Here is a 7368-nt window from a genome sequence, read left to right as displayed (position 1 = left end):
GAACTGAAAAAATAATGTGTTGCTAAGGCACTGGTCCCAACGCGAGCTAGTAAGCTATCGGCTATAAAAACGAACAAAAGATAAGCACTCCCGTGCAAATAAAAGAGACACGGCGATATTTAGCTCACGGCTGGGCGAGTAGCTATAAACATCGCCGTGTCTCTTTTATTTACACGGGAGTGATTATCTTTTGTTCGTTTTTATAGCCGATAGCTCATAGTTTACTAGCTCGCGATGGGACCAGTGCCTAAGTCTAACCCAAATATTTTTACTACTACTACTTAAAATCTTTATCTGTTATGTTTATGTATACGGCGATTACAGACTATTGTCCCAGAGCTGTAAGAACCTCTTTTTGACACATGACAGCGTCCACAAAACGTAAACTCGCGCAACCTAATGAAATTTTTAATAAAATCCTGTAATAATATTTAAAAAAATCAAGTACTTAAAAACAATATTTCGCTTACTTTAAACATAATCTAACACATGTTACATTTTGCGGATTTTAGTGAGTATTTTACGATATTAATTTATCACGCAGGATTTACTTATTATGTCATTTATCATTCATTTTTAGGGTTCCGTAGCCAAAATGGCAAAAACGGAACCCTTATAGTTTCGTCATGTCCGTCTGTCCGTCTGTCCGTCTGTCCGTCTGTCCGTCTGTCACAGCCGATTTACTCGGAAACTATAAGTACTACAGTGATGAAATTTGATGGGAATATGTGTTGTATGAACCGCTACAAAATTATGACACTAAATAGTAAAAAAAAAAAGAATTGGGGGTGGGGCCCCCATACATGTAACTGAGGGATGAAATTTTTTTTTTCGATGTACATACCCGTGTGGGGTATCAATGGAAAGGTCTTTTAAAATGATATAAAGTTTTCTAAAAAACATTTTTCTTAAAGTGAACGGTTTTTGAGATATCAGCTCTCAAAGTCGTAAAAAGTATGTCCCCCCCCCTCTATTTTTATAACTACGGGGTATAAAATTCTAAAAAAAATAGAGGTGATGCATGCTAATTAACTCTTTCAACGATTTTTGGTTTGATCAAAGTATCTCTTATAGTTTTTGAGATAGGTTGATTTAACTGTAATTTTGGCAGGTGTATAAATTGACATAATAAGTTTATTATATTTGCTGCTACGGAACCCTTTGTGCGCGAGCCCGACTCGCGCTTGGCCGGTTTTTATTTTTAAACTAGTGCTGTGGCAGAGTCTGTCATTTCGATTCAAATGCCATTTCAGTAAGTTGATAGAAATCGTATATTTGTTTAAGCGCCTCCTTGTACATAGGGCCTAATCGATTCAACCAATTCGAAATTAATCGTTAGATTTGGCAAACGATACGTCTTAGCCACATCGCAACATACTTCAAAACAAATGTGTCAAAAATGTGAACTTACAAATCCGGGACGCGTATTTTTACGCGCGAATGCGATTGTTATGACACACCGTTTTGACGAGCTTAACTTATGTGGATGTTTTAGTCCCTAATCGAATGTGGGATATGGGTTAAATTGTGGCATAGGCGAGAGACTGGCAACCTGTCACTACAATGACACAATTGCGTTTTCTTTCAACCCCTTTTTGCCAAAAGTGGCACTGAAACTTAAGTAGTTCATGTGCTCTGCATCCCAGGTAGCATTTATACGTCTTTATGACGTCCGTTTACGGTACTGCTCGACGTAAGAGACGTCATTTCTTGACGTCGGGGGGTCCCAGCAGATGACGTCAATTTGTCACAGCCTCAAGACGTCAGTTTACAGACCTAAGAGAGACGTCATATACCGACTTCATGGGGACGTCACTGGGACGTACATTAGGGCAGCCACTGACGTTGGAGTGACGTCATATACTAAGTTCATGAGGACGTTACACGGACGTACATATTAAGGCAGCCATGACGTTGGAGTGACGTCATATACTGACTTCATAGGGACGTTACTGACGTTGGAGAGACGTCATATACTAAGTTCATGAGGACGTTACACGGACGTACATATTAAGGCAGCCAAGACGTTGGAGTGACGTCATATACTGACTTCATAGGGACGTTACTAGGCCGTACATATTAGGGCAGCCACTGACGTTGGAGAGACGTCATATACTAAGTTCATGAGGACGTTACACGGACGTACATATTAAGGCAGCCAAGACGTTGGAGTGACGTCATATACTGACTTCATAGGGACGTTCCTAGGCCGTACATATTAGGGCAGCCACTGACGTTGGAGAGACGTCATATACTAAGTTCATGAGGACGTTACACGGACGTACATATTAAGGCAGCCAAGACGTTGGAGTGACGTCATATACTGACTTCATAGGGACGTTACTAGGCCGTACATATTAGGGCAGCCACTGACGTTGGAGAGACGTCATATACTAAGTTCATGAGGACGTTACACGGACGTACATATTAGGGCAGCCACTGACGTCGGAGTGACGTCATATACTGAATTCATAGGGACGTTACTGGGCCGAAAATATTAGGGCGGCCGCTTTTTAACCTTTTGAACACCAGACGACGAAGAAATATGCCGTTGCCCTGATGTCACGCTATCGCATTTTTTGTTGAGCGCAATTGAACTTTGCGGAATCCCCGTAGGTGTCTATTACATTAACAAAGCTGACGTCCTTAGCCGTCGTTGGCGTCCACAGCACGATTTTCCGACGTAAGTCATAACCGTCTTTGGCGGTCAAAAGGTTAAGTAAGTTATGTTAAGAGCAAAAATGTGATTTGTTTTGGATACTAAATAAAACCAATGACTTTTTAAATTTGTTTTTATTACACTGTAAAAACCGAATTTACTCATACAAAGTACACAACATATGTTTAAACATAAACTAATTACTAACTACGAAAAAATCTGCCTAAATTACTGACTTTTGTGTGTATTAAGAACCTAGCTCTTGTCGGTAGCTTTTAAAAGTACATTGGGCCTGGATGTCTGTAGGATGTCTATTAATTATATTTGTCCTCTTAAGAGAACATTTAAGTACTTACTCGTAATCATATTTTTAATTTTTATTCAGTGTTAACAGACATGTATTAACCTCGAAAGTCCTGCGCTTTTGTAACACCTGTACTGTAGTCATATTTACCGGTTGTACTATACCAAGTACGAACCACGAATAGTGCATCAGACCGAGACAAATAGATGTCGTTATTACAGATTTATTTAATGTGAAGTCTTGTTGTCTTTGGGTGAATCAACTTTTTCTTGCTTTTTGCAAGAATTGCCCATACTTATTATTAGCTCTACTTTTGTGAGTTTTAACCTGGCCATCGTGAATAAAGATCCTTATTTTTATTTTACATTAAGGGAATAATAAAAAAAAAACATTTACAATTAAATCTATATGTGACTCAGTGGAAGAGACACTTTTTTCATACAAAAGTGAGGGACAGCAATGTCCACTGGGTCACTGCTATATAATATATAGCAGTATAAACTAATTACACTAAATACAAATTAAATTTTCTGACCACATGTAGTCGAAGTATGCGTAATTTTGCTGGCAAAGAAAAGTTGATTCACCCCTTTATATTTTTAGTAGACCGGCCAGCGAAAGAAATCTTCTAAGAATCGATTTTCGCTCATGTTGTTTCGGATATGGTGAATATGATATCGATGTATTCAGTGTAATGCCCTGAACACAAATATATAAGATGACAAGCGCGAAAGTGGTGGGAGTAGTTGCTGTGACGTCATAAATTCGGCAGTAACTGTGGATTGTACAATTTTTAAACGTATTCTAATAATTTGTTAGACCAAGTATTGAAAATGTTACAGTATGTCATATATTTGTGATCTACTCAAAGACCTTTCATTGGGGGCCCCACATGTTATGTTTAAAAGAAAAAGTTTGTACTGTCGACTTTAGTCACAGCAACTACCCCAACCACTTTCGCGCTTGTCATCTCATATATTTGTGTTCAGGGCATTATACTGAATACCTCGATACTATATTCATCCATATCCGAGACGACATGAGCGAAAATCAATTTTTAGTGAGCGTCAGGACCCCTGGACCACTACAGATATTTGATGTTTAGTACATACTAAAATTTAGTACCTATTTGATACTATTTGGTACCTGAGTACATATATTTGGTACCTCCAGTGATATCGAAAAATCGAGCGAATAAAGTGGCCAGACATTCTGACGTCAGGATGTCTGGACCATTTTTGGTTTTACATAGTTCTAGACAACACTACTAATTGATATCTTAGTCAATATTTACTACCTATTTGGTACCTGTCAATATATTTTTTCAAATTTTTTGGCGTACCAGAAAAAAGTTATGATGGAATTTAAAGTTGAAAACTAGTGTAATTACACTAATTACTTTTATATTTCGTTCGACTATATTAATGCCACTAGTCAGTAGAGATGATGTGCGAGTGCCTAAAAATAAATTCCTATTTAAGTTGACGCGCAGGAGGGCAGGCGGATTTGCCTCTATTCTTTTGACTGGCGCTACATACTTCAACGGCACGGCCGGGCTCACAACTTTAAATTCCGTCATAACTTTTTTCTGATACGCCAAAAAAAATATATTGACAGGTACCAAATAGGTAGTAAATATTGACTAAGATATCAATTAGTAGTGTTGTCTAGAACTATGTAAACCAAAAATGGTCCAGACATCCTGACGTCAGAATGTCTAAATAGTATCAAATAGGTCCAAGGTACCAAATAGTATCAAATAGGTACTAAATTTTAGTATGTACTAAACATCAAATATCTGTAGTGGTCCAGGGGTCCTAACGCTCACGATTTTTAGAAGACTTTTCTTTCGCTGACTGGTCTCCTAAAAATATAAAGACAACAAGACTTCACATCAAAAAATCTGTAATAACGACATCTATTTGTCTCGGTCTGATGCACTATTCGTGGTTCGTACTTGGTATAGTACAACCGGCAGATATGACTTCAGTACAGCTGTTGCAAAAGCACAGGACTTTCGAGGTTAATACATGTCTGTTAAAACTGAATAAAGATAAAAATATGATTACGAGTAAGTACTTAAATGTTCTCCTAAGAGGACAAATATAATTAATAGACATCATCTAATTTAAAAAGAAGCTTAGGAAATATATTGGAACGGAACGCATTTTGTCAGTTTGATTTGATTGAAGTAACGAAGTCAAGTCATTCAAGTGACGCTGTTTACCCTCCTTTTTCGTTTGGCGCCTGTTGTGTCGTACGCGTCCTCCGTGATTGTGCTCTATGTGATTAATAATAACACCTATTCGTTTCATCGAAAACATGTACTCACATCATGTACATTATGTGGTATTTGATATTGAGTGGCCCAATGTTTTAACTCTGTTTTGAAATCATCTTCTTTTATAGACTTAACAGAATCTGAATCAGATAGTAAATGCTCATTATCACTAGTAATGATATGATTATCGTGAGAAATGTCATGTTCTATCAATAAACCGGAATTATTTCTAGATAGTCCGAGTTCTTAACCAGATGTACAGTCCGGTCTGGCAGAAAGCATGAAACTTGGCATGTATATAGCTTATAGGTTTATAAGAAAATATGGAAGTAGAAACACGCTGAGGTGTCAATGTTTCCCCTCTTTCCCCCAACTTTTGTATCCCTGATTTCAGTTTTTTAATATTTCCATGAAAACCGTGAAAGCTATCATCACGATGTCTAGGAGAAGTATATTCTTCATAAAATTCTCTACAATATTGTCTATGGAAGTATAAAGCTAGAACTTATAATTTTCAAACTATGCTCATTTTCCCTAACGATATTTCTCTTTGGTGACCTGAACGATAAGTAAGACTAGCGACTTTGCTCTTTTACCTGTGGCGATGTTGCTTCACAAAATTGTTCTTTGGGTCAAACTGATCCGGTTTTGCTCAATAGTTAAGAAATCGCACGTCACTACCCCCACAAAGACAAGGGGAAAGGGCCGGTTTCCTCGGTGAAAACTATGCATTACATCTTTTTGCTCTTAGCGACTAGGGCAAATCGTATATCATTTTCGTGTAATATAGGGACGAGTTAATCATTTCTGAAAAAATCGTTGCACCTTTTCATACAAAAATAACGATTTTATAGCAAAATAATGAATTTCGATGTATTTCAATAAGTATGGAAGTTATGGCATTTACAGTTACAATGCGGTAATTATCAACAAATAAAACATAGGACAGATTAGCCAATAACCCAGTTCTGATGATGGAATCGTGGAGAGGTCGAGGGAACTCCTCAAATCCAGTACAACAACGCGTTCCGGGTATTGATGGGGCTGCCTCGTTTCTGCAGCGCATCAGGGATGTTTGCAGAAGCGCACGTGGACTGTTTTTATACGACTATGCGCAAACGGTGTACATCCCTGGTGCGCCGGGTGCGGGCCAGCCCCAACCCTATCCTGTGTATGTTAGCGGATAGATTGGACTGTCCGTATATGCGACACTGCTGTGAAATGCATGTTTCCAGCAGTGAATATATATTGTAATTATTATTATTAGTTTAAGTACTAACATTTTAAACGTAAGCTTACTAACAAATTGTATGAGTCATTAGTTACTCGAAATAAACAATTTCATTTCATTTCATTTTCATTTCAAATATTAAAGGCATAAGATATAGTGATTTTTGTGTTTCTATAAGAACAGCATGCATTTACGTTGAGAACATTGACAAATCGTTATTTTTGTATGATAAGGTGCAACGATTTTTTTCAGAAATGATTAACTCGTCCTTATATTACACGAAAATGATATACGATTTGCCCTAGTCACTAAGAGCAAAAAGATGTAATGCATAGTTTTCACCGAGGATTACGGCCCTTTCCCCTTGTCTTTGTGGGGGGTAGTGACGTGCGATTTCATGACTATTGAGCAAAATCGGATCAGTTTGACCCAAGGAACAATTTTGTGAAGCAACATCGCCACAGGTAAAAGAGCAAAGTCGCTAGTCTTGCTTATCGTTCAGGGCACCAAAGAGAAATATCGTTAGGGGAAAATGAGCATAGTTTGAAAATTATAAGTTCTAGCTTTATACTTCCAAAGACAATATTGTGGAGAATTTTATGAAGAATATACTTCTCCTAGACATCGTGATGATAGCTTTCACGGTTTTCATGGAAATATTAAAAAACTGAAATCAGGGATACAAAAGTTGGGGGAAAGAGGGGAAACATTGACACCTCGGCGTGTTTCTACTTCCATATTTTCTTATAAACCTATAAGCTATATACATGCCAAGTTTCATGCTTTCTGCCAGCAGGGACTGTACTCTCATACTTATTAGCCGTTAAGAACTCGGACTAAGAACCTTGGAATACAATTTCAGATTGAGAATTATTATATGAAGTACATGGCAA

This window comes from Leguminivora glycinivorella, chromosome 6 (genome assembly GCF_023078275.1).
Source record: "Leguminivora glycinivorella isolate SPB_JAAS2020 chromosome 6, LegGlyc_1.1, whole genome shotgun sequence".
In the NCBI taxonomy this organism is placed as follows: Eukaryota; Metazoa; Arthropoda; class Insecta; order Lepidoptera; family Tortricidae; genus Leguminivora; species Leguminivora glycinivorella.
Note: the sequence above shows the minus strand (reverse complement) of the source record.